We start from the raw sequence: 20,093 nt of genomic DNA, 5'->3' as shown, positions 1-20,093 counted from the left end.
TCCCTACACTTTTCCTGAATAACCTTTTACTGTATTCTGGTTTTTTCGTTGTTGTTTTTTTTTGTTTGTTTTTTACTTTAAATGTTACTTAGTAACTGAAGCAGTAATGTAAATAATAGAGCTCCCTTACAACATCCTTGCATTATATGTTCATTTTCTGCTCAGACTTATAGTATTCTATATAGTCTGTGGATTATCAGAATCATTGAACTCTTTTTTTAGTCAAACTTCATTAATTCAGAATGGACATAAATTGAGGATGACTAAGTAAAAAACAAAAGAAAAGTATGGGGTTTAGGAAATACTCTAAATTCCTTCAGAAACAATAATGTTGTTCACTAGAAACTCCAGTTTTTTTTTTCCCTTGAAAACATTTTTTTTTGCATCATGCAAGATTTCTTAGCAATGTGACTGTCACATTATATCAGAACAGACAAGTGAGATGATGGGGCACTGTTAATTTGATCTTGAGCAATGATTTCAAACATTCTATAGTATTCAATGATATCTATTATTAAAATAGGTTACAGCAAGGCCTTTGCTAGTTACTTCAATCATTACTTGTTATCACTAATTATGAAAATAATTTAATAATTTTACATTTTTATAATTCATGGTATCATTGAACTATTAATCATTTGTTTCTTGAGTTTTAAGCGAACTCTGGGCTCTACTAAATAGAGGAAAACAATGTCACATTGTGGGGAGCTTAATATCTTCAAACCTGTAAGCGACAATTCTATTACACTTATGTTATTTTTGTTTTTGTGAATCTATTGTATGTTTTTGATTTGTGGTTGTAAGCAACAATTCTAAATAGTAGATTATGAGCTAATCTGAAAATAATACTATCATTTATAGAATCTGTTGCTTTTTAACAATAAAAGATCCCTAGAGAACAACAATAAAGTATTGCTTACAGCAGTGCATTCAGCCGTCCCCCGGATCTGTCTTTTGCTTCAATGGTGTTTGGACAGAACAGACCCAGGGACGCCCCTTGCTCCAGCCTCAACCATCCTCCAAGCCTTTTTCCAGTCGCAGCTTTTGGAAACAGCCACTCAGCCATCCTCAGCTTTTGGGACCAGCCAACACCATTTTTTGAGCTTAACCCCTTATTACTGATCATCCACGAGCTCCCAGATTCCTCAGAATTATTCAGCTGAGGTGGAGGCCGCCGCCAACCTCCTGGTCAACCTGCATCTGGGTCCTCCTACACCTACTTCTCTCTGGGCTTCTATTTCCACCGCGAGGATGTGGCTCTGGACGGCATGGGCCACTTTTTCTGCGAATTGTCCAAGGAGAGGCATGAGGACACTGACAGTCTCTTGAAGATGCAAAACCAATGTCGCAACACTACCTTCTTTCAGGACGTGCAGAAGCCGTCCCAAGATGAGTGGGGTAAAACCCAGGACGCTATGGAAGCCGCCATTCTCATGGAGAAGAACCTGAGCCAGGCCCTTGCGGGCCCGCAAGCCCTGAGTTCTGCCCGCAGACACGCACCCCTGTGACTTCTTGGAGAGCCGCTTCCTGCAGGAGCAGCTGAAGCTCATCAAGCAGATGGCGACCACCCGACTAACCTCCACAGGCTGGCTGGTCCCAGGCTGGGCTCGGCCAGTATCTCTTTGAAAGGCTCACCCTCAAGCACAACTAGGAGCCTCCAGAGCCCAGAGGCCTTTGAGGAGCCCCCTGGTGTCAGGGCTTCTGCCTGAAGCCCATCTCTGCAGCCACTAGGCAGCTTTTTAACCGCCCTGGGGCCCTCTCCCAAGCCTTGGACCAAATGGAAACAATAAAGCTTTTTGCAGCAAAAAAAAAAAAATTATTTACACATGACTTTAATTGTGCTCTCTGTGAAAGGATACTTGGTTTCTGTCTTTGTTTTCCTGAGACCTTGAGAATAAGACAAGTAAATTTTGGAGAAGAGGATTTCTTTAGTTGTGTCTCATTTTTTTTTAGTATTAGTTACTGAACCTATTTGTAATCTGGCATAAACAATTGAATTATTGAATTAATCTAAAAGGAGCAAAGCTCAGGCATCTATGTTAGGAAGCGAACTTATTTTTTTATTCCTCAATCCAACACTCAAAGCTTACTCTTTCCTTCCAGTGTCCTATAAAAGATATATTGATACTATAAAATATATACTGACTTGTATTTTGAGGAGTCTAAACTAAATGAAAATAGGACTAATTTGGACTTTGGAAACCTTATGAGAATATTTATGTTATTTATTATATGTTGAGGCAACTGAAGGTGAAACTGGAGCTGTGGAACTAGATGGCATTGAAATCAAATGCAGCATTAATTTCTAGGAAGCCAAGTAACCAAATTGGACCCAATTAGCTTTTCTCAGTGTTGTGACCACAGATTGCACACAGGCTCTCTTCCAAATGTGTGTCACAGACCCAAGGCAGCTATGGAAGGAGTCAGACTGTGTGTCCTGATTATGAGCCAGACACATGACCTTTACTGATAGGCAATGACATATTATGGGGTGTTTAAACATTTCTAGAAATACACAAACTTTTTAAATGTTTGCATTCCAATAATTTTAGCTAAATTCATTTACATACTTTCTTCTTATGTATGGCAAAATTTACTTTCTTCTAGTAAAACATATCACCTATATCTGCCCATGTCTTGAAAGAGAGAGGACATACTAAAACTTCTGCTTCACTGATACTGAAGAGCAATATATGCATATATCCAGAATACAAACATACATTAGATTTACTAAACATAGTAAATAATGGAAGGGTTTTAATATCAATATAATAGACTCTCAATGACAAGTCCTATGATTTTTTTCCTTCTCAGTACTTTTTCCTTTGTACAAGATATTGCCTTACGTTTCCAGAATGAGACTGATAATGGGTTTATCCTCCTAAAATAGATGCCTGATCTATGCTCCTTTTAGAGTAAAATAAATTCTCTTAGCAAGAGCCTTACACAATAGGTTTGAAGGTACTTTGTGAACACGTTTTGAGAATACCTGAAGTTAATTACTAAGCATCTAATTCAAAATGACAGGTACTCTGATTTACTTTTACACCTCACCCACACATTTTTAAAATTTTTTTAAAATTTTTTATTTAGCTCTCAGAAATTCTGTGAGGGAATCCATCCCCTGAAGGACCAAAGTTCTATAATTATTTAAAAGATGTGTATTTATGGCTAGATTTAAATTTAAGATAGGTGGGTGCAGAACCTGAAAAGGCGTAGATAGGAGTAAAAGTAGGTTTTATAGCATGTGCCCCAATAAGTAAATTCCACTCCATACACTTCCTTCTTGCAAATACTCTAAATCCAGTGTCATTCTACTGTGTAGGTGCAAAGTGCATATCTCATAACCATTGAAACAGTAATATAATCATAAAAATGAGTACCAGGAATGATTTTTCTTTGCCTATAATATTTCATAAGGATGCTCTTATAACCCTTCTGCTTGGGAGGATCTAAAATTCAAAATGGAAGGGAGATTGTACAGTCACAATAGTTCTTTGGAATCATTTAGCTATTTCAAGTAAAGTTACATACTTAAGACCAAAAATTAACTTCTACTTCAATAAAACATATACATACATATGATATAGTTCAGGCTATTTTCTAAACCAAGTAATTTTTGAAGGGTAGTGGTACTGCTGATGTGCAGGGCATGAAGAGATATTTTCTTTCAAATGACTTAGAGAAGTCAAAAGTAAAGATGCTTGTGTCATGCTTGTGTTATAGTATATTTTCTATATTTGTGTCAATTTTTGATATACAGAAGAGCCTTTTTGCACTCCATTTCCTTTCAACAGGTCTTTTATTTTATAAAGTGCATTTTAATAAGTAAGATGTCACCGTAAAAACTGATAAAAAGGATAGCAATCATATGGTGGTTTTTAATCTTTCAAATTAAGCTAAGAATTATATTCACACATAAATAATTTTCTGGTAATAAATTAGAGTTCTCTCAGCATGTGAAATATTACTTTAATTTGATGAGCAGGTTGGTATATTAGAGCTATTTTATTGGAGTAGAAAAACATAAAGCCTAATTCCTTGGTGATTTATGTAATAGTGCCCAAACCATTACTAAGCCCACTTTGTCTATTAATTAGAATTTTGATGATCAGATGAATTATGAGTCATTTAATTGAGTATAATCATCATCAGGTAAGCCAGTATGAGCCATGCCATTGAACAAATTAAGCTTACTAAGAATACCGATTTCAAACTAATATAATATTGCAAGTCAACTATACTTCAATTTTAAAAAACCACTGGTTTCAGCTCTTCCCATTCAGTACTTGCCAAACAAGATTATATCTTTTCTCTTTAAAGTTTTCTTTGCAGAGAAAAAATAAATGGTGACCTTGGCATAACAATAATTGGTTATTTCCAGACTCTCCTAACCTAAAGATGAATTAGTTGAACCTCTGAGCTACAAAATTTTCCAATGCAACTTTCATTTCTTCTCTGCGTACTGGGAACCAAGTCAAAAAGTTTTTAAAGAGACTTTTAGTTAGAATTTACTTTTGAGTAGTACTTTTGAAAAGATATAGTTAACTATTTTCTTGATGAATACATACATTTCTACCCTTTAAGCAATGAGTTGGAAGAATACTTTTGTGCAATGAACTAGGAGTGTTGTGCACTGATAACAGCTCACATTCATTGAACATTTACTGTAAGCTCAGAATCATTCTAAGAGTATTATATGCATTTTTCACTATCTCTTCCAACAACCTTTTATGATAAGTTTTGCTACTCTTTTAAAAGATAAGGAAATACTCACATAGAAGTTAAATAACTGGCCCAAGATATACAGCTTGTACACGGCAAAGCTGAGATAGCTCCTTTAGCAATTTATGGCATAAAGTTTTCCAGAAATCATTCTCAGAAATCATTCTTATGCTCAGAAATCATTCTTTTGTGTTTGGTCTTTATTAACTATGTAAATATCATACTGACCTTTGCCCCAAAGCAGTGTATACTTACCCTGAAATAAGCAGTTAAACAGTTGTACAGTTAAAGAGAATTGATATTTTTCTTCTCAGCCTAGCATGCAATAACACATCTTATGGTGTTTACTAATATAACAATGTGGATTCACTGTGTATAATGACTCTGTATTGACCAAAACTGAAATTTATGCAGTATATTAAATTTCTCATTAAATACATACATTTGTGGCAGGTCGATGATTAATACCCTTGCAAGCAAACCCACAGACTGTTACTATGAGTTGGCCATGTGTTTGCTCTTAGGCACTTTGCCTGAATAAAATGTATTCAGGACCAAAATACTCTTCCCTTACACAAAAGTAGTCTGTTTTTTATAATTAATGTATGAGTTTAACTGGAGAACAGACCTGAATAAAGAATGGACTTAAAATGTATTTCTATTTAAAGTTATTGGAAGCAGTCAGAAAGAGAAAAACAAATACCATATGCTAACACACATATATGGAATCTAAAAAAAATATGGTTCTGATAAACCTAGGGGCAGAACAGGAATAAAGACGCAGAAGTAGAGAATGGACTTGAAGACATGGGGAGGGGGAAGGGTAAGCTGGGACGAAGTGAGAGAGTAGCATTGACATATATACACTACCAAATGTGAAATAGATAGTGGGAAGCAGCTGCATAGCACAGGGAGATCAGCTTGGTGCTTTGTGACCACCTAGAGGGGTGGGATGGGGAGGGTGGGAAGGAGGCACAAGAGGGAGGGGATATGGGGATATATGTATACATATAGCTGATTCACTTTGTTATACAGCAGAAACTAACACAATATTGTAAAGCAATTATACTTCAATAAAGATGTAAAAAAAATAAAATTACTGGATGCATTCAGTGAATTATCTATTCTTGGTTATCTATATATATGCATGGTGGCATGCCATGTAAACCATGGACTAGCCTCATCATCGGACTTATGGCCTTTATTTGATATTTTTTGGTCAATGATTTTAATTAGGACATATCCAATATCTTCCACTTTGTGAAACTGTTTCTATACAGTTCTTAACACACCATGGGGGAAATCAAGCTGAAGATTTACATTTAAATATTCATGTATACCCACTGGTATTCACTGATGGAAAAAATTCTAGAGTGCTTTGTTTACTGAAATTTATGAATGGTTCTTGACAAATAAATTTCATCAATTTCAGATAAACTTAAGTGAAAATCTGGGCTTCTCTGGTGGCGCAGTGGTTGGGAGTCCGCCTGCCGATGCAGGGGACGCGGGTTCGTGCCCCGGTCTGGGAGGATCCCACAGGCCGCGGAGAGGCTGGGCCCGTGAGCCATGGCCGCTGAGCCTGCGCGTCCGGAGCATGTGCTCCGCAACGGGAGAGGCCACAACAGAGAGAGGCCCGCGTACCGCAAAAAAAAAAAAAAAATTAAGTGAAAATCTAATTAAAATGACAAAAGCAATTATATGTAAATATAATTATATGCCTTGTTTTCAGATCCCAGATGCCCAATCCCCAAATTACATAAAAATTATTGTTAATCTCAGTAACAAATATTAAAATGAGCATTTTGCTGCATTACTGGTATCTTGTACTTTTTAATCAACAGACTGAAAATTCAAAAGATTCGGGTTTGTAGCATTTAGACTGCTTTGGATTTGACTTTAACTGTTAATTCACTTATTTTTACATTTCCATCGTGATTGATGTCGTACAACAATATGGTATTTATTTCTGCAGTTGTTAAGCTGATCTATGATGGCTTAGACATTGTCACATTCCATAATGTGTAGATCTTTTGAAATACCATAAAACTTTTAGAATATTTCTTTGATCATTAGAATTATTAAATGCTAGTCATTGACATTATTGACAGGGACCATATTTTTAAGAATTTGGCATGCACAGTATTGGGCTCAGGCGTTACCATTATTCATAGTTGACGGTTCATTGTAAAGTAAAAAAATATTCAGATACTATTACCGTCTCTTCTCTAAAAGTACAGACAGTCCTCAACTTACAATGGTTCAACTTAATGATTTTTTTCAACTTTACTGATGGTGCAAAAGTGGTACAAATTCAGTAGAAACCATACTTCAAATTTTGAATTTTAATCTTTCCCTGGGCTAGCAGAATATAGTATGATACTCTCTCGTGATGCTGGGCAAGCTGCAGCTCCCAGTCAGCCATGTGATCACAAAAGTAAACAACCGATACACTTACAACCAGTCTGTTTTTCACTTTCAGTACAGTCGTCAATAAATTACATGAGATATTCAATACTTTATTATAAAATAGGCTTTGTGTTAGATGATTTTGCCCATCTGTAGGCTATGTAAGTGTTCTGAGCACGTTTAAAGTGGGCTAGGCTAAGCTATGGTTAGGTGTATTAGGTTAGGTGTATTAAATGCATTTTTGACTTATGATATTGTCAACTTACTATGGGTTTGGGCACATAACACCATTGTAAGTTAAGGAAGATCTGTATAGATAGTTGCATTCACTTGCAACATACTTGAGAATGAGTCTAATATGCACTTGTTATAGAGCCTGTTCATAGAAAATGAGCAATGACAGTACCCAAACATTTATCTTTTCCTTTCTAAAGTACAGAAATGAAAATGTCAGGATTCTGTTAGACATAGGCAAACAAGAAACAAGAAAAAAAAAACTCTTTGGGAGCATTTACCTTTATAAGAGAGAAGTGTTAAATCTTAGAAGTAGAGTAACTTGGACTACAGAATTAAATTTATCTGAAATACACTGTAAAATAATATTTCACATCACTTGGATAAAATCACTTAAAAATTTCAATTCCATTTATATTTTGGATTAAGTAACTTCACGCATAAGCATTTATTTATACAAAATAATTTTTAAAGGAATATGCTAGCTATATGACCTTGGGCAATTTACTTAGCTTTCCTGTAAAATAAATATTTCTCACCTTTAAAATGGGGATAACAGCTTTGATGCAAAGATTAAATGAAATAATATAATTACATACATAGTTTTAAATAGCTACAGCTAATATCTACATTAACAATATTCACAGCATATACAAACAGCCTCAAATTGAGGCGCATACACATATTCTGTGGATTTTCAAATATGACTTTGGAAAAATGGCAGCCATATGTACACATATGTATTAAAGTTAATATGCAGAAATTGAGATTATTAGACTGTGTTACAATTTTCTGTTCTTGACTACATTGTTTGGTCGGTGTTTCCTGCCTTAAATTTTCATTATTAAATGAAACATGAACAGCATAGCTATGAAGGAAGGTTATCTTCACTTAACTATAACAAGATTAATATGGATCAGGAGACTTATCTGATTGCACCCTTAAGATCACCAGGATTTAAAGTGCTGCTTCCCCATGCATAATTGGGCTTTAAAAATTCTATGATTCCCCATTAGTGAGCCAGATATTCTCAGGGCAAAAGCTCTTTCCCAGTTGTCAAGTAGACAAACTTGAAAGCTATATTAACTCTTCAGGTTGCCAAAGAACTATAATTGGCCTAAGGTAATAACTCACTGAATCTCACTTTACTGACCTGAATTAATTAGAAATCAACTTCAGTTTGGGGTAAACCTTATATTAAATAGTAAATTCCAAGAAAACAAAAACACTAAGAGGTAAATTATTTCACTAAATTATTCAAATTTTTATTTTAAACTTCATTTGTATCTTTATATTCCTATGACTATTTTAATGGATTTGATAGAAAACATATGATTGATAAATTTGACAAATATGAGCACTCGCTTCAGCAGCACATATACTAAAGTTGGAATGATACAGAGACACTTAGCATGGCCCCTGCGCAAGAATGTTTTTTCTCTAAGTCTGCAGTAGGCAGGAAAAAAAGGAAAAATGTATCTTCTAACACCCCTTTTTCTTTTCTGCTTTCTCACATCAAACAAGTTTCTCATTGTGTTTCTGCCCATATTTTCCCAAATCCTAAATCGAAGAATTTGAAATAATATATTTGTGGTAAGTACTCAAGGCTGATCAATGTTCTTAAGTCAAAATGTAGAGCACAATAAGAGATACTTTATATTACATAGTGTCCTATCCTTAAAATAATATGTCTATTATTTCATTTGAGCCCCCCAGTAGTGGGACAGTTATTATACCCACTTAACAGATGTGTGATTAAGTTATGAGGGAGTGTTTTGCCTAAAGTCAAAAGCAGTGACTTAAAAGCAGTAGTGGTTCTAGAACGCATGTTTTCTGACTTTAAACTCTGCTGTCTACCAGATAATCTTCTTGATACTCTATTCATTACTGAGGTCTAAGAAGGTGGTAGATCTTAGATCCTATTTTACATTTCATACTCTGTTCACAATGGACCCTGAGCGCAAAATCATACTTATCTAAACTTTAGAAAAATATGGAACTACACTTCATCTGATTACAGCTAAACATAGAAGGCACTGTGCCAGTTGCTGCCTTTTGCTCCTACACTGTGCCTACAAAACAAGCAAACTAGTGGCTTTCTAAATATTACATTAACATTTTCTTCAACATAGACGTATTATAAATAATCTAGTGGCATAATTTTGAGAAAAGCTTATATATTCAGCAGCAAATATTCTGTATTATTTAATACATCTGTGGTTAGCCAGTTTAAAAGGTTGTATATATGTGATATAGGTACAAAAATATTCCTTCTTATAAATATTAGACAAATTAACCTCAAAACAAGTTGACTTTGTTAAGTTGGAATAGTCTGGTGACACAATTTCTGGTTAAATTCTTTTTGTTTTTTTAACTTCAATGCTTATAGTTGTACATCTTTCTAAAATGCATAAGTCTTCTGTTCTGGTCTTTATTCAAATATCTAATCTGTCGTTTACATTAATGGGAGAATTCCAAGGAATACCAAAGAGGTAATCAATCTATATTTATAGGCTCAAGAGTAGAAAGGGACCCGTGGAATGGCACAGTCTAATTTTCTCTTAATGTGTTATACTTAGTTTAACACATGCTTGTTGAAAGGTTATTTTATGTTTTCTCCTTGACAGTTCCAGTTTAAGGACCTTTGGTATTTACATTATTCCTTTTATTCCCTGGAGTTTGTTGTAGTACAGTGAAAAAATGAGTCATCGAATAACATGGGATGACCTGAAATAGTTGCTTTAGCTTCCCAAGAGGTCAGACATAGAAATAGTTTAAACCCTGACATCTTGATTATTTCATTGGACAAAAATTCAAAGGAATAAAAGTTGCGAAAAAATATGAACAATTATTGTAATGTTGAGAGATTTTTACAGTTTTTAAGGGTTGTTTTGATAACCATATCTAATAGTGAGTAGGTAAATATTAACTCTGAAAATCATTTGCCTGTAATCGTAAGTTTTGTCTGTGGGTGCCTAACACATACATGAAAAAATATATATAAATGAAATTGATTAATCTACCAAAATGACTAAGCAAAAAGCCTTGCTCTCTAACATTCAGAATTCTCCTTAATCTTGTGATATAATCACCTTCGATTGTCCATAGCCATTGTTACATGCTGAAAATAGAAATGTGTTCCACTTCTGCTTTCTGAGGGAAGAAAAGACCCACTTTTGAAAAGGAAATTAAAAGATCACTTGGGCTGCAAAATGCAAAAATATTTCCATTTTTATGCACATTGGAAAAATCATTGCTAAGAAATCATTTGAAAAGAAAGAATTCATTGCGAGCTACAGGTGTGACAACTGTCAAATTGCAATACAGATTTATTTCTTTCATGGGGATTTATTAATTGCTGAAAGAATTACTCATGAGAGTTTTAAAATAGAAGTGTAGAAAATTACTTCTCCCCAAAAAAGGGCTTAAGTAATTTGTTACTATTGCCCTATGATACTCTGTTTTTCAGTCGTTTGCTTGCTTGCTTGCTTTTTTACTTTTAGATCAGAATGAATATGCTCTATACAAAGTTTTTTTAATCCTTAGAAAACCATCAAAAGACTGCTCTGGAATTATCTACTTTTGAGCTAAAAACTAGTCAGATAACAGGTGGCCTGAGAGGGTGAGTGTGAAATTCAAGGGCTAGAAGAAGAGGGAAATTTGCTTGCTTAAAATCTTCCTCTAGTTCAGTGTTTGAACTCCTTAATTTAATTAAAATACCAAGCAGTTGTATTTGATTTCCTCTCCATAATAATAAAGGTATAGACTAATGAAAGTGCCTGACACATTCAAGAAATATATTATGATTTATGTTAGATGTGTGTGCATGTGTGCATTTGTTGTGTGTTTGCAGGGCCACTACTGACGGTGGAAATGAGAAATAGGCTTTGGGAATTTTGTGAAGGGCTAAAAATTTTGTTTGGACTTTATTCTGTGGTCAATATAGATTTCTTGAGCTGATGGATAACATGATCACATCTCACACAGGAATTAAGCTATAATGGCAATATTGAGAAGAACTGGAGCAAGTAATAGTCTAGAGGCAAGGAGAACTATGTGGAGACTATTGGAATAGTCTAGACAAAAGTTGATGAGGGCCAACAGGAAAGGAGGGAACAGATCCGAAAATATTGATATTTTGATAAGCTGATGCCTTAAACTTAAGTCATCTGGGAAAACTGCCAGTGTATAATATCTCAATGAAATACTGATTGCTTTCGTCTTCTCCTTGTAGGGCAAACCTCACTTAACTACAAGAAAACGTTCAGCCCTAGAGAATAATGAAGTACTTACTGGTACTTTAACCATGACACAATGAAACAGTATATTGGACGGAGTTAAAAATTCTGTTTTTCAGCCAGCAGCTTCTTAATGACAAATAAGGCCTTATATTTTAAAACACCAAAACCCTTGGAGATTTTAAAAACTGAAGAGCTCAGATGATAATCCTTTGCTAGTAAGAAATCACAATTGACTGTAAATAATCTTGAGTACTTGTCAATAAAGGAGAAAAGAATGATAATTACAAGCAGGCTAAACTTTTTGCAATTATTATCTGCCTTCTTAAACAGAACATAATTGAGCTCAATTCTATGTATCTGAGATTAGGAAAAAATGAAAATATTACTATACCTATTTCTAATATTACCATTTTTTCCCTTTTATGATTTGCCAAATGATCAAAATGATCCTCTAGGCCATAGCTTAAAAAATAGGTATCCTAAAGCACTCTATTTTTTTGTTTTCCTGAGTTCTTATGACATATAAGGACATTAAGTACTGCTACGAAACAATGCCATTTTACAATTAAAAATTTATTAAATTACTTCTGAACCAGAAGGTCTGGCCATCCTCCTCTCCTTTTTCCTGTTCTTTGAATTATTTTTGGACCCCAGCATAAATCAAGGTAAATAGACCCTGTGAATAGAGTATGGGCAGAATGATTCTTCTTCTGAACATGTAGTAAATATTAAAGGTTGATCAGACAGTATGTACTTGACGAGATATTTTAAAACACACACACACACATTTATAAAGACTGATGCAAAACAGAACCAAATTTAAAGGATCAAACTAACCACCCCCTCAAATTCTGTCAACCTTCCCACCTGTATTCTTACTTCCATGTTCCTAACTCAAACTGGAAAAAAAGTGATAGGCATAACCAGAAAATGCTGTTGTTGATTTAGTAGTGAGGATGGGAACAAGAGAGAGAAAACAAAGCTCTAGTGTTGCAGTGGTGTTGAAGATTAGCAGCCAGACCATACTGGGGAATGAATAGAGCCTCAATACTATTTAAAAAGAAAGATAGCATTTATTTTGCTTTTTTCCTCTTGTTTCCAATTCTGGTGATCTTGACCTTGTGAGGTTCAAATGAGATGATGAATGTGAAAGTGCTTTGCAAACTGTAAAATACCGTAGATTTTAGGAACATTACACATTTGGGTTTAGGTAACATTTCAAATGATGTAGTAATTTTCATCTCTCCTACTCAGATTTAGTTTCTCAGTTACCCACATGTCACTTTTAAAATGTTAGCCTTAAGCCATTGCATTTTTATTATGTCACTACTAAGAAGAGCTATGAATTTAGCTAGTAAAGTGTTCTTGCTGCCTAAGTAATCTGTCAATTAGAAGTATTTTCACCCACTAAAAGATGTCCTCTTAGACTTCCACAAGAGTTCTCTAAAGAAAAAAAAAATTAAAATAAAATATAAATAAAACAGGCAGAAATATAAAATATTGGATAAACAAATCTGCTAAATCACAAATTGGAAACACATTGTTAGACTTCTTAGTAAAATGATTATGTAAACAATTCTGAATTGAGCGCCTTCTGTGGGCATGGGCTTGTTTATTTCTCTTTTTCTCATTCCGTACTTAATGTACAATTGTTATGTGTCCTGTGTCCTTTCCTTTCCTACATATAATGCTGGCCAATCCTTGGCAATCTGAAAGAACATTACTATCACAGAATTTTTTAAATGAATGTGAATTTAGAGATTATCCAGTCAGAAAATCACACCCATCTGGAAGGTAAGCTCCGTAAAAGTAGAGGCCATATTATATTTACAGTATAGCTGTATTCCTAAACCTAATAGCTTATATATAATGCATACCTGATATTTATGGAAGAGGAAATTCAGTTCTAAAAAGATTGTAACTTGTCCGAGTTCACAAAACTAGAATCTAGATCTTCACTCCTAGCTTAATGCTTTGCCTGACATGTCACGGAGTTTCTTTAAGGATCCGATATCATCTTCAAATGAGTAAAATTTAGGTAGGAGAATAATATTTTCTTGGTTATTAATGTATAACTCACACTAAATTCGTAACTCTTGAATCTGATTATGTTGATATATACTTGGTTTATAATTGGACAATATTTGATTACAATTTCTCGACTTAAATTTGGAACCATGGAAAAGACAACAGAATTAAGTGACCAAAATAACAAAAAAGGTATTGTTGTCCCCTTTAAACAAGCAGTAATTAATTACTAGATCTGAAACCACTTCTAATATCCAAGAAGTTTATTAATTATCTTGCCAAGAATGAAAGCTAAAAAAAAAATCTCCAGAAGAAAATTATGCATAAGATTAGTTGATAGGTTATATTCTGTGAAGATTAAAAGTGTTTAAGTGAATAATATATACCAAAAGACTCGTACAGAGACTCTTTGTTTAAAGCAAACTTTGGTGGTAACAAAAGTATTGTTATCTCCCTGTATCCTATATGTCCCAAAGTTTTGCAAATTTCAAGCTTTACACGTTTCACAGAAAAAGCCTGCCATTGCCTTCTACTGGTAAAAATATTGCCATGCAGATCATGGTGCCCATATTCTATGTTTAATTAATTTAGACCTTAGAAGAGAAAGTACTGTACTATACTGGTTAACATTGGTGACAGCCATATGGAAACCTCATTTCATCTGACTATCTGTTTTGCACTCCATCCAGAAACCTATGTCAATACTGAATTTTTTCAGTATCCTTCTTTCTTATATTATAGTTAAATATGTTGTTCCAAAAAGTTATCCTCTTTCACTTTCTATCCCCTGAGGAGATTGAGGACAGTTGGCCATCTTATTCTAAGTGAGATTACTATTTATATTTAGATATCATTATGAAATCACTCCCTTGGTCATTGCCAGCCTTAATAATTATTATAATATACATCCACTGAATGCTTACTAGCTGCTATGCACTTGCAGGATTCCATGGTTCCCACAACTCTTTGAAGTAGATATTACCCTATTTTAAAATGGAGGAAACTGATGTTTTGAGAAAATGACTTGTCCTAAATCAACGAGTGGTCGATCAAGCCTTAACATTGGGTAACACTGCAAGAAACAAAAGGATAAAGGGGGCTCAAGTTATGATTTGCAGTTGGGTTTTCTAACCTCTATCTCCAAAGTGAGGAAAAGGAAATAAGAAAAGGCGATGGTGTTGGGGCAGGGGGATGAATTGGGAGATTGGGATTGACATATATACACTATTGATACTATGTATAAAACAGATGACTGATGAGGAACTGCTGTATAGCTCAGGGAACTCTACTCAGTGCTCCGTGGTGACCTAAATGGGAAGGAAATCCGAAAAGAAGAGGGGATATGTGTGTACATATGGCTGATTCACTTTGCTGTACAGCAGAAGCTGGCACAACATTGTAAAGCAACTATACTCCAATAAAAATTCTTTTTTAAAAAAGAGGCAATGGTGTCATCAGTAAGTTTCATTCAGACTTTTGAATGAAGTTATCACCTTTGATCATACTTTTCCTGGTTTGTCTTTTACCTCTCAGATTAATGAAAAGTCTCAGGTATTTTAGTGATCTAATCCCAGGAGATAATCATGATTGTCAGCTCTCTTCTATCTATAGTGGAAACCTGTGCTGAAGGGACTATCCCTAATGTTTCTGTAAACTGTCAGAATACAGTAGAGCTCTCTACTGTCAAAACATGCTCTTCAGGGGCTTCCCTGGTGGCGCAGTGGTTGAGAGTCCGCCTGCCGATACAGGGGACACGGGTTCGTGCCCCGGTCTGGGAAGATCCCACATGCCGCGGAGCGGCTGGGCCCGTGGGCCATGGCTGCTGAGCCTGCGTGTCCGGAGCCTGTGCTCCGCGACGGGACGGGAGAGGCCACAACAGTGAGAGGCCCGCGTACCGCAAAAAAAAAAAAAAAAAAAAAAAAAAGCTCCTCTCTGCCAGTCTGCTTTCTATTAACCACATTCCCTTCCTTCAAACACACATTTGTATGGCTAGCAATGTCACAAAAGAAATGAGGAAAATGCAATCAATAAAGTGGGATACGGGACACACGGATTCCTTATTTTAATTTTTAGAAGGAATTTTTCTATCTTTACTATCTGAACAATTTAAATTAAGACTTATTTTTAGTCAAGTTTTGCCACCTCTAGAAATTCAATTGTTAGAGTTACCATATGATATATGATCCAGCAATCCCACTCCTGGGCATATATCCAGAAAAAACTATAATTTGAAAAGATACATACACCCCACTGTTCATAGCAGCACTATTCACAATAGCCAAGACATAGAAGCAACCTAAGTGTCCATCAATAGAGGAATGGATAAAAAAGATGTGAGATATATATATATATATATATATATATACATACAATGGAATATTACTCAGCTGTAAAAGAGAATGAAATAATGCCATTTGCAGCAATGTGGATAGACCGAGAGATTATCATTTTAAGTGAAGTAAGTCAGACAGAGAAAGACAAATATCATATGATATCACATATTGGGAATGTAAAAAAAAAGATACAAATGAAATTATTTTATAAAACAGAAATAGATCCACAGACATAGAAAACAAACTTATGGTTACCAAAGGGCGGGGGGAGGGGTAAATTAAAAGTTTGGGTTTAGCAGATACAAACCACTGTATATAAAATAGATAAACAATAAGGTCTTACTGTATAGCACAGGGAACTATATTCCATATATTGTAATAAGCTATAATAGAAAAAATCTGAAAAAGAATATATACATATACATATATATGTAGAACTGAATCACTTTGCTGTACACCAGAAACTAACACAAAATTGTAAATCAACTATACTTCAACAACAAAAATCAATTCTTTACAATGTATAAATGCCATTGATATATAATTACCTTGCATTCAGAGAAAGAATTTAAAGATTAGGAAACTCATTCCACAAGGTCACACTTATTTTTTCAATAAAACAAGTAATGAATACCTAGAACCATAAAGAAGCATATGTTAAAAGCATTAATGGAAGAAAGATAAAATGAATACCTTTAAAATGGTATGATTGAGATTTAATTGGTGTAGAATAAAGTTTGCCATTTTTCTCTCAACAATAACCTTTTAGATATATTTTTTAAGTGAGTAGTACTATTTTAAATAGAAACTGAATCTTTTATAAAACTGGACTACTTAGTATCTATAATTAGTGGGTGGTAACACATTTATACTGAAATTTCTAGATGACATTTTCATATGTAAATGTGCTTTTTATATCATTTAATATGCTGCACTTTTCAGAATTTCAAAGTTCAGGGAATGAGGTTGCCTTAGAAATGAGATTTGTCATTCTCTTAAAAGAATACTTCATTAGCTTTCTGCTGCTTATTAAGTTTTAGACTAACATCTTCATTGAAATAAACCTTTTCTTTTTTTGCCTACCCAGAAAAAAAAATAGAAATCTACAATTCATTTAGAGATAAGATCTGTCTCCCTGTCTCCCTCCCCCCTCCTTCGTACCCACCCAATACCTTTTCCTCGTGGCTCTGAAACCCAACCCGTGTATAATAGGCTTCAGCCAGACTTGTCCTTAAGCTTTTTTGTTTTTTTTTAAGAAGCGGAACAGTCTATTGCATATAACTATTAGAAAAGGAGCAGTATGCCCTTAGTCACTTCATCAAAGGTTTCCATTAATTTAACATTATTCATATATAAATAGAAGCTCCTCTTTCTGCCAAATTGGAAAATACACGTACTCATACAGATGACACCAGGTAAGCAGAACTGGTTCCCTGTCTTACTGATGGAAGCATAATATGAGGCTGTAATTATGGCCATAAGATAAATAGACCAAACGTGCGAGAGACATCACAACTTTGTGTCACTCTTGGAAGTTTGATGAAATACTTCAGTATTTGAAACACAGGTTGACTTTTTACCTATTTTTAACTCATCAGCGGTTGCTACATATACAAAGATGAATGTTCTCTTGGTGATTTTCTTTGTAACACACGTTGAAATACAAATAATGAATATAATAGATTGAGGATAGAAAGAGATAACATTTTTTTTTACATCTTTATTGGAGTATAATTGCTTTACAATGTTGTTAGTTTCTGCTGTACATCAAAGTGAATCAGCTATATGTATACATATATACCCATATCCCCTCCCTCTTGAGCCTCCCTCCCACCCTCCTTATTCCACCCCTCTAGGTCGTCACAAAGCATCGAGCTGAAGAAAGAGATAACTTATATTTATACTGCTGTTCATCTATGCTAGTATATCATTTAGCCATACAAAACACTTTCATACACAAAATGTCCCTGAATGCCATTCCAAATTTTGCATTCCTAGTAAATGTAAGCTGAAGTTTCACTGAAATATGGGTTGGGGGGAGGGCCATTCATCATTCATAAAATTTGTACACTGGCAAAGAAGAATAAGCCTTTAGGAATCCCAGATACTCTATATTCAAAATGCTTGACTTCTGAGAACTGTATTTTTTGCACTCAAAAATTTTGTTATGAGAATTACCTTTTAAAATAACAATATTCTCTTTACAAGTTCATCCAACTGCTAAGGTACATCCCTTTCCCGGAAAAAATAATAACCCTTGGCAGCAGTGAATATATTTATTTAATATAAATATATTTTTATGACATAAGAAAGCAGCTTTATATTGAGAACCCTTTGAGACACCAGGTTATATTGATAACCCACTTGGTTATTATTAACTACTTACCAATTTAGTATTTTTATATTTTTGTATCAGTTTTACCTTAGAATTCCACTGAAGTATTCTAACATACTTTGTATCATGACTGTTTCTCACATTTTGCAAAATGATTTGCTTACCAAGACTGAAGAATGCAATAAGAGGACATTATTCACTGACCTTAAGTAAAGATATTGCTCTAAGAACTTGTGGCCAAGCATAAATGTAGCTGGACAAGAATCCAAAGATTACACTTATTTAGAAAGAAGCATTGATTATACCAAAATTAAATATTCTTTATCAAGAAAAATTATGCTTTGGAAAGTGTTTTCATTTTCTTCTTCCAAGCCAGGTGTTTAATAACAGAAAATACCTCTCTTATTTCACAGTCTTGAAATTTGTAAAATCTAGTTTTGTTTAGTAGTTACCCTGGTTCTCTTGCTTATTTTGTGGAAGGGGGAGATATTTTTCTAAAGAAAGACAGACAATTTCCACTTTCTTGATACTATTTAAAAACACACTAACAATAAGTACAAAAGCTTTTTTGGCATATAAAGTATTACAGTTTTTTTGAAATATATCAAATTTATGAAAATGGGAATGAAAGTCTGAGGATTTTTTTTCTCCTCACATACTTTAAAAATATACTTTTATAGAAAAGGACTAACACAAGATACCTTTTAAAAAATCACCATGATATAAATGAATTTGCTATTTTAAAAGTTTAATCAAAAATAGCTCCTTCTAAAATCAAAAACCTCTACTGTAAAGCTTTTATCTCTAAGTCCAGGCAGGTGATAGGTTTATACAAATATCTTAGATGCAACAGGTCAAAAGAGTAAAATCTTTCAACAATAATGAGGTGTAATTTGATGCACTGGAAAGAAAACTAGAAGAGCAATAATAGAATCTGTGTACCGCAGTCAAAACACTTTAGTAAACTAAAATTCGGTGGGTATTTTTTTTCTAAAGGCGATATTCATGTTTTTTTTAACTATTGTTTTATTAATTCTACCATTTATATTATAAATGCCATTAATTTGCGTCATTAATAAATAGCATGATAATGTATTAGTGAACCAGTTAACAATAGCTGTAAGATTGATGAATACTTAAACTTTTATTAATGGTTTCTAAATGCCCTGGACTAATTAAATCTTCTCATCCCACCAGAACAATGTTTAATTATCCTGACTATACAGCTTATAAGCAAGATATTAATAGAGTATTCTTGTTTCACATATTCAGTGGTACTTTGGCACTTTAGTACCTTCAAAAGCAGCATAGTTCTTTATATCCTTTAATCATGGAGACCCTGTCAATAAAACTATCACTTTGCATTGGTGCCACTTCATTGAACCAATCTCATGAATTCTGAATTCATCAATGAAGCAGTAATCTATTACTGGAACTGATGTAATTTTTATTAGTACTATGTGTGATTATATGTGCTGATACAGCTTTCAGGAGTTGATTTCTTTGCCTAAAACAAAACTGAAATTAGAGGAACCCATTACCAGGGAAGTGTCAGTCCCTGGATGGTCTGTCAGAGCCACACATTTATCTGAGACAGGTTATAACAGTAGATTAGCATAGATTCCTAGGACTTTATAACAAGAAGAAATGTAGCCCAATTGTTTTATTTTACAAATGAGGATTCACTTAAGTGTTTCTACCTAGCCCCTACCTTTTCCCCATTAAAAATGTTGCTATGCGGAGCTTCCCTGGTGGCGCAGTGGTTGGGAGTCCGCCTGCCGATGCAGGGGA

General features: G+C 34.3%; 1 protein-coding gene and 1 pseudogene across 1 annotated transcript in view; both read left to right on the top strand.

Annotated features, from left to right (window-relative positions):
* LOC103082917 (ferritin light chain pseudogene) overlaps nt 1–1,651 on the top strand; it is a 22,866-nt pseudogene extending 21,215 nt beyond the window's left edge.
* Nucleotides 1–20,093, top strand: part of HTR2C (5-hydroxytryptamine receptor 2C) — a 263,697-nt gene that overhangs the window by 80,062 nt on the left and 163,542 nt on the right. The window lies entirely within an intron of this gene.

The sequence above is a fragment of the Lipotes vexillifer genome, unplaced genomic scaffold, assembly GCF_000442215.2.
Source record: "Lipotes vexillifer unplaced genomic scaffold, Lipotes_vexillifer_v1.1 scaffold1042, whole genome shotgun sequence".
NCBI classification, from domain to species: Eukaryota; Metazoa; Chordata; class Mammalia; order Artiodactyla; family Lipotidae; genus Lipotes; species Lipotes vexillifer.
This window is presented reverse-complemented; position numbering and strand designations above follow the sequence as displayed.